The sequence below is a fragment of the Podarcis cretensis genome (genome assembly GCF_951804945.1).
Source record: "Podarcis cretensis genome assembly, chromosome: 7".
Taxonomy (NCBI): Eukaryota; Metazoa; Chordata; class Lepidosauria; order Squamata; family Lacertidae; genus Podarcis; species Podarcis cretensis.
This window is the reverse complement of record NC_137176.1, coordinates 68,041,915-68,049,268: the sequence shown is the minus strand read 5'-3', so window position 1 is coordinate 68,049,268 and position 7,354 is coordinate 68,041,915. Positions and strand designations below refer to the sequence as shown.

The following is a 7,354-nucleotide window of genomic DNA, read 5'->3' as shown; positions in this document are numbered from 1 at the left end:
ACTTAAACCAAAAAGTTGGGGTACCCGAACAGGGATCTCCCACAGCATGCTGTTTTTGGCCCTTGCTGAAGATGCTGATGAGACATATTCTGCACTGGTTTCCTTACCAATATCCTCCCTTGTCCCTTCCACTGTGATCTCCCTTGCATTGAAATTTATAATTACGAATTCCTCAAGGGCAGGGACATGACATTTTCTTGGTCATGTTTTTCTCCCCACTCTCACTCTCTTCATCTTTTTTTGGCTCATGTTTACATGGATGGCCCTCTATGAATAACAACAACACAACTCCGACTACTCACTCACTTATTTGTATACATACAGCGTGCACCAGACATACATACATACACACACACACACACAGAGAGAGACAGAGAGAGAGAGAGAGAGAGAGAGACAACTCCTCCGCTGTTTTTAAAGAGGCACATCTGGTGGTACTAAAAATAGGGGCTTGTCAGCAGCTTGGTAATTTTAGGCTCAATGAGAAGCTGTCCCCATGGCAACCGTACAGTTGTTGAATCATTTATTATTTGAAGGAGAAAGCCATAATAGTGCTGACAATTTTCAACTCCAGAGCTTTTTAAGGGTACTTCATTTTCCCGTATTCCCCGTTTCAGATCATTAATATTTATCAGACGGCACCAGCTCTTGAGCTCCTTGCTTGCTTTCATGCTAAGTTCTAACAATTTGATGTGTGTGGAGCGACGGAGTCTCAGCATGGCATTTGATAAAGGGGGAAGAGGGAGGAAAGGAATAGACATAACTTGGTGCTTTTGCGCTCCACGAGCATTGCCAATGTTTGCTCCCCCAAGATACGACACTTAGACATGGCTGGGCAAAGACTGTTGCAGAATTAGATTCAAATCCATATATCTCCACCCCCCATGGCACATTGTTCTTTGTCCCCCTTACTTTTTAAAATAGTGCTTGCTTAGAAGCACACAGAGAGATCAGAGCTGTCTGAAGATATTACAAACCTGAGGAAGTCCAAATGCTCTCCTCCTTTCTAATTAATAGGACTCACATAAGAACCTGCCCATACCTTAAAAGCTGTATTAGAAGACTTTGGAGGTTAGGTGACTGGCAGCTGGGGATTGGGGGGGCACCACAGAGAAGGCCCTGTGGAATGCTCTTTTGAGAAAACACTCACTATAGCATACATTGTATAAGGCACCAGGGATCTCAAATTGTGCAGGGCCCAGGCACCACTAGGGCAACTCTTGGCCAGAGTGTATCTATAGGTCCTTGTTTAACTGATCTGGATCCCAGATCACGTCCTCCACTTCTGGCACATATTGGATCAACATCTGCCTGACTCAGAACCCAACCAGTCCCGTCTGGACCATATCATTTGCCTCTGACTCAAACTGGCCAAGCCGAGCCCTGCCCTGCCCTGGCACTGTGGCTTAATGGGCAAAATTTTGATGTTGCTCTTATTCTTTATTATGATATTTTAAAATTGCTTATTGTTTTATGATTGACCTTTACATTGGTATTACATTTCTGTTACATGTTTCAGTAGATTGTTGTTGTTAGCCAGTTTGGAAGTCTTTTTTCCCCCATACTGACAAGTAGGGAAAAAAGCAATCAAGAGGGGTTTATTTTTTTTAAGGGACACCTTTTTCAGGGTAGATCAACTTCCCTCTATTTCAATAAAGCTTGTGCAAGAGAACTTCTCTGTGGCTTTAACTTCCACCACAGCAAGCCCAAACCATTTTAATCAGCCTTGTATTTAACAACTCAGCTAGCATCCATTGGCAGCAATGAACTCCAATACAGGTGGGGAGGGAACAAATATTCTCCTGCCTCCTCTAGTCTACTTGGTTTCTGTGATGGATAGAAGTCATGTTAAGCTCAAGAGGCTAGCAGCTTGCATTTTCATGCTGGCTGTAGAATCACAGAATCACGGGATGTGGAAGATAGTCTGGTGTAAATTCCATGCCCAATGCACAAATTTGTAGCTCCCCTAGCAGATGACCATTTAGCCTATGCTTCAATACTGCCCGTGAGACATCACTAGCTCCAGAGGCTGTCTGTTCCACTGTCTGCAGCTGTTGCTATTAGAAAGTTTCTGCTTATGCAGATACAGAAGGAAGAAATAGCAGGTTAGCTGTTTGATTTCCTGCTCCCTCTTCTGGAATGGCTCAGAACAGCAGTGTGTGTACTATATTGCCGAGAAAATTAGTAATTTGTCGTTTTGTGGAGCTTGATGCCCGCTGGTGTCAGTTGGTTTAGAAAGTATGGGCAAATCTGCATGGCAGTTTTGATAAGTGCTAATGTGCATCTGATGCAGAGAGAGAGAAAGAATAAAGGTAAAGGTAAAGGTACCCCTGTCCGTACGGGCCAGTCTTGACAGACTCTGGGGTTGTGCGCCCATCTCACTTAAGAGGCCAGGGGCCAGCGCTGTCCGGAGACACTTCCGGGTCACGTGGCCAGCGTGACATCGCTGCTCTGGCGAGCCAGAGCCGCACACGGAAACGCCGTTTACCTTCCCGCTGGTAAGCGGTCCCTATTTATCTACTTGCACCCGGAGGTGCTTTCGAACTGCTAGGTTGGCAGGCGCTGGGACCGAGCAGCGGGAGCGCACCCCGCCGCAGGGATTCGAACCGCCGACCTTTCGATCGGCAAGTCCTAGGCGCTGAGGCTTTAACCCACAGCACCACCTGCGTCCCTAGAGAAAGAATACTCAAATCTAAATTATCTCTAGTTCTGTTTCGCTTTATACTCAGAGCAGACAGATGACTTATGTATGCATGAGACTGTAAGGGTGGCCTAACGGTATAACCAAAAATGACCAAGGTTTGCAGAATTCATCTCACCATAGTGGGCAAGACTGATCAGGTGACCTGTGTGCCTGATCAGGTGATTGATCAATCATCTGTGCCCAGATGCTCAGGACAACTTCAAGGTACCTGCTCTGCCTTGTTATGGTTCTTTATCTTTAAAATGGTCTTGAAATAGACTGCCCTTCAACAGAGAGCTGTCTTCTATACAGCTGGGCACATGGTCACCTGGGCAACCATTTCACTCTTTTGCTGAGAGCACCTTTTCTTAGATGAAGGGGGTGTGTGGAAATCCATCTGTACTTTTAACTACTAGCAGCAAATTTTAAACCACTAAGCTGGGCCAGTAAAGCACACTATTTGCTAATGAGATGAAATGGCACCATGAAGCAGCCAAGGCAGATGAAAGCGAAAGCTACTTCTCTATACACCTTTGCACCACATGAGCTTTTAAGAATCTAATGTTGGAGAATCTAATGCGGATGGTGCTTTTGAAGTGGCTTTCCCCACTATTACTAGGTTGCAGAGTTGAACAAATCAAGGTGGAAATATCGTACGCGAAGCTTTCATGGTTTGAATGCAGATGTTTCCTATTTCAAACAGCTTTTGCAAAAGCGCCTTCCACCAGATGTTTAGAAGAGCCAGTTCTCCCTTCCCTCCCACTCACCTAACTTACATATTATACTAGCCGCAGCCCAGAAATAAATTCCTATTGCAATCTCATGGGTGGGGAACAATGGCAGACTTACTGCAAGGGGGAAATCACTGTACTTCCTGTTCACCAATACCCCCCCTCTAAAAATGGGGTACATGTGCTCTTCAGCACTAAAGAGGTGGGTGAGGCCAGCCTTCTTATTCCCTCTGGCACATCTTATGTACACAATAGAATGCTCTATGTCAGACTTGAACTTGACAGACATTTGGAGTCTGCATCAGATCTCCCTAGAAAGGGATGGTCCAAGGAGGTGTGGGGCATCGTCATGTCTATGCGTTTAGCCAATCAGAAGAGGTCTTTAAGAGGGGTTACAAAACAAGACCATTTTGATATTGTATGGTTTCCAATTACATGCTTTATAAAGATAGTACATTGCATAGGCCCTATACGGCAAGGCCTATGGCCTATCAATATGGGACTTCCAAAATGCCCCTTTGCAGATTCTACTGTACAGTGGTACCTCAGGTTGCCGACGCTTCAGGTTACAGACTCCGCTAACCCAGAAATAGTACCTCAGGTTAAGAACTTTGATTCAGGATGAGAACAGAAATCGCGCGGCGGCAGGAGGCCCCATCAGCTAAAGTCTAAAGTAGTACCTCAGGTTAAGAACAGTTTCAGGTTAAGAATAGACCTCAATAATGTGCTCCACAGAGACCTCTGTTTTCATTTATTTGTCTTGTCTGCAGGTTTTTTGAAAACTTAAACACATCTCTTTTTAAACAACAACAAAGATGTTTATTACAGCAGTAAACTGAAAGGAAGGGGGGAAGAATCTTCAGTTGCAATTTGGAATACTGTTACCTTACAGTAGCTGAGACTGCTGCTGCTAACAGGGCTGGCCATTGCTGTTGGAAGACAGAGCTGTCTGAATGCTGCCCCTCATTCCCCAAACCAGCCTGTTGTTCTCAGGTGGAGTGGAGGACGCTGTCCCAACTGCTAGCGTTGAAGTGTCAGCTGTCACTCTGGTCAGGTTTTGAACATAGATGGGGAAGGAGAGGGCCAACTTGCACTTTTATCCCAACTTCATTCCCTCCCTCCCTCCTCAGACAGAGGTTTATGAAGAAGTGATTTGGTCTTGTTCATGGCCGTTGTGTTCTCTCTTCCTCCCAGAAAGGAGGGGTGGTGGCAGGAGGCTGTATGTTTTTAAAGTGATATTTCCTTAATAAATGGACATGCAGCAAACGTGTCGGCACTTTAGCATAATACCAATTATAAAGAACCTTGCATTCGAAGGACCTGATGCATATGTTATGATGGCATGTGCCAGCCAGGAAATCTTGCGGAAATGGTCCGGATTGAGCAATGATCTTTGGGAAACTACCGTATTTTTCGCTCCATAAGACACACTTTTTTCTTCCTAAAAAGTAAGGGGAAATGTCTATGCGTCTTATGGAGTGAATGCATGGTCCCTGGGGCAGAATTGCTCAGATCATGCAATGGCGCAAAAACGTGGTTACAAAGCACGGATCCACATGGATTCTCAGGATTTTTGCATTGGGCTACCCCAAACTCACCATCAAATCACATGTCTGTGGCCACAGCACGAACCACAAAAATCATACATCCACTGTTTCGTTCCGAATATTTTTTTTCTTGTTTTCCTCCTCTAAAAACTAGTTGCATCCTATGGTCAGGTGCATCTTATGGAGCGAAAAATACGGTATTTCCACACAGCTCGGGATTGCAGCTGTTTCTTTTACAAGAACCAGCCCCATTGAAGAATGCCAATTCTGCTCTGCTGGGAGAGCAGGTGACCAACATTCAGTAATAATCAAGCAATAATGGTGTGTGTACAGAATGCAACTCAAGGGGTCCACAAATGGATTTAAAACAGTTTTAATACTTGTAGAAGATGCAAATGCAAAGTAAGTCAAGGAGCAAAACGTCCACATAGCAGGGTGGTACAAAATCCATGTAGAGCAGCTCAAAAAACGCACTTCTACAACAGTGATATGGTCTGTTTTTAATTTTTTTTTTTAATGCTTTCGATAACAATTCATTCTTTTAACTCAGCAGACGGGGCAGGTACTAAAAGTTAAAAGGAGAGTTTCTGGGTTACAATTCTCCCAATAATCTCCGATAAACCTCCAATACCATCCAATCTAATTACTGCCTCCGTAGTCAAGACCACTGTGAGCAAGTATTGTGTTCCCATTATTTCCAAGTGTCAGATTTTATTATCATACCAGTAATTCTAAATTCTGTATCTTATGAGAGAAGAATGGAAGGGTTTGTGTATTGTTACAATACCCTCATTCCCCCACATTAAAATAATCCTGGGACAGTAACTTAAATATACAGTAGTCCAAATGTGCAATATACAAGTTTAGAACATTACATTTTATACTTTATATGCATATAATAATATATAATCTATTTTACAAAAATGTTACAGCATTTTCTCCCTCAAAGTATTGCATTTCACATTCTTAACCAAATCTAGACTGTCAAGTAAGCCTGGCTAGAATCCAGTTTTTTAAACAAATAAATATATACAAACACAAAGCAAACAATTCTTTATATATATAAAAAAACCCAAAAGGCACAATGCCAAGGTCTTAAGAAGCCTTTATTTTATGGATATATAAAAATAATAATTTTGTGTGCAAATAAAAATGAAAGGTTGGTTTTGTCATATGTTTTTCTAACAATTTGGGTTTTTGTTTTGTTTTTGTAGTGATTTAATCTCAAGGAGGACCCTTTGTGTGATAGGTGAATTTAACACTTTGAATGCCAGGGCAAAGAAAACATCCAGCAATATCCCTCCCTTGTGAATTTGGCAACTGTGCTATCAAAGTAGTGAATGTCCCAGAAACTTTAAATGGCAAGCTTGCACCTGGGGTGTGTGGAGGGAGAGAAGCATCCCTATGTCCAACTGTGCATAGTTTTTGTTTCCAAATAATAATTAGAAAACACCACAAAAACACAAAATGACAGGTAGATATCCAAGACAGTGGAAACTTCCCATGTGCTAGAAGGGTTCAGCCACTGTAGAATTAGGAGTGAAGTCAGAGGGACCGGCATTTGGTTGGCTGAAGTTGTGCAGGAAGTTTAAGTGGAGCCTAAAAGAAACAGTCAATAATAATAATAATAATAATAATAGTAATAATAATAAATTTTTATTTATACCTAGCTCTCCCCGGCCAGAGCCGGGCTCAGGGCTGCTAACACCAGTAAAACATAATGGGGGGGGGGGGAGACCAATTTAAAATACGGGTTAAAATATACCGTATTTTTTGCTCTATAAGACGCACCAGACCACAAGACGCACCTAGTTTTTGGAGGAGGAAAACAAGAAAAAAAATATTCTGAATCTCAGAAGCTGGAACAGCAAGGGGGATCTCTGCGCAGTGAAAGCAGCAATCCCTCTTGCTGTTCTGGCTTCTGGGATATCTGTGCAGCCTGCATTTGCTCCATAAGATGCACACACATTTCCCCTTAATTTTTAGGAGGGAAAAAGTGAGTCTTATAGAGCAAAAAATACGGTAATTTAAAATGCAGTCTCATTTTAATAGTAGCCCATAGATCAAAACCATAAGGGGAGGGAAACATAAGGGTCAGACTGAGTCCAAACCAAAGACCAGGTGGAACAGCTCTGTCTTGCAGGCCCTGCAGAAAGATGTCAGGTCCTGCAGGGCCCTAGTCTCTTGTGACAGTGTTCCACCATGTCGGGGCGAGTACCGAAAAGGCCCTGGCCCTAGTTTAGACCAATCTAACCACCTTGTGACTTGGGACCTCCAAAGTGTTGTCATTTGTGGACCTTAAGGTCCTCCGTGGGGCATACCAAGAGAGGGTCCTAGGCCGCATAGGGCTTTAAAGGTCAAAACTAGCACCTTAAACCTGACCCTGTACTCTG

The 7,354-nt window shown here is 43.3% G+C and overlaps 1 protein-coding gene across 2 annotated transcripts in view; it reads right to left on the bottom strand.

Moving 5' to 3' along the window:
* Positions 1-5,318: 5,318 nt before the first annotated feature.
* Positions 5,319-7,354, bottom strand: part of ESRP1 (epithelial splicing regulatory protein 1) — a 37,334-nt gene continuing 35,298 nt past the window's right edge. For both annotated transcript variants that reach the window (XM_079984734.1, XM_079984735.1), the window contains exon 15: positions 5,319-6,560. The gene's annotated coding sequence lies outside the window, so the exon portion shown is untranslated. The remainder of the gene's footprint in view (positions 6,561-7,354) is intronic.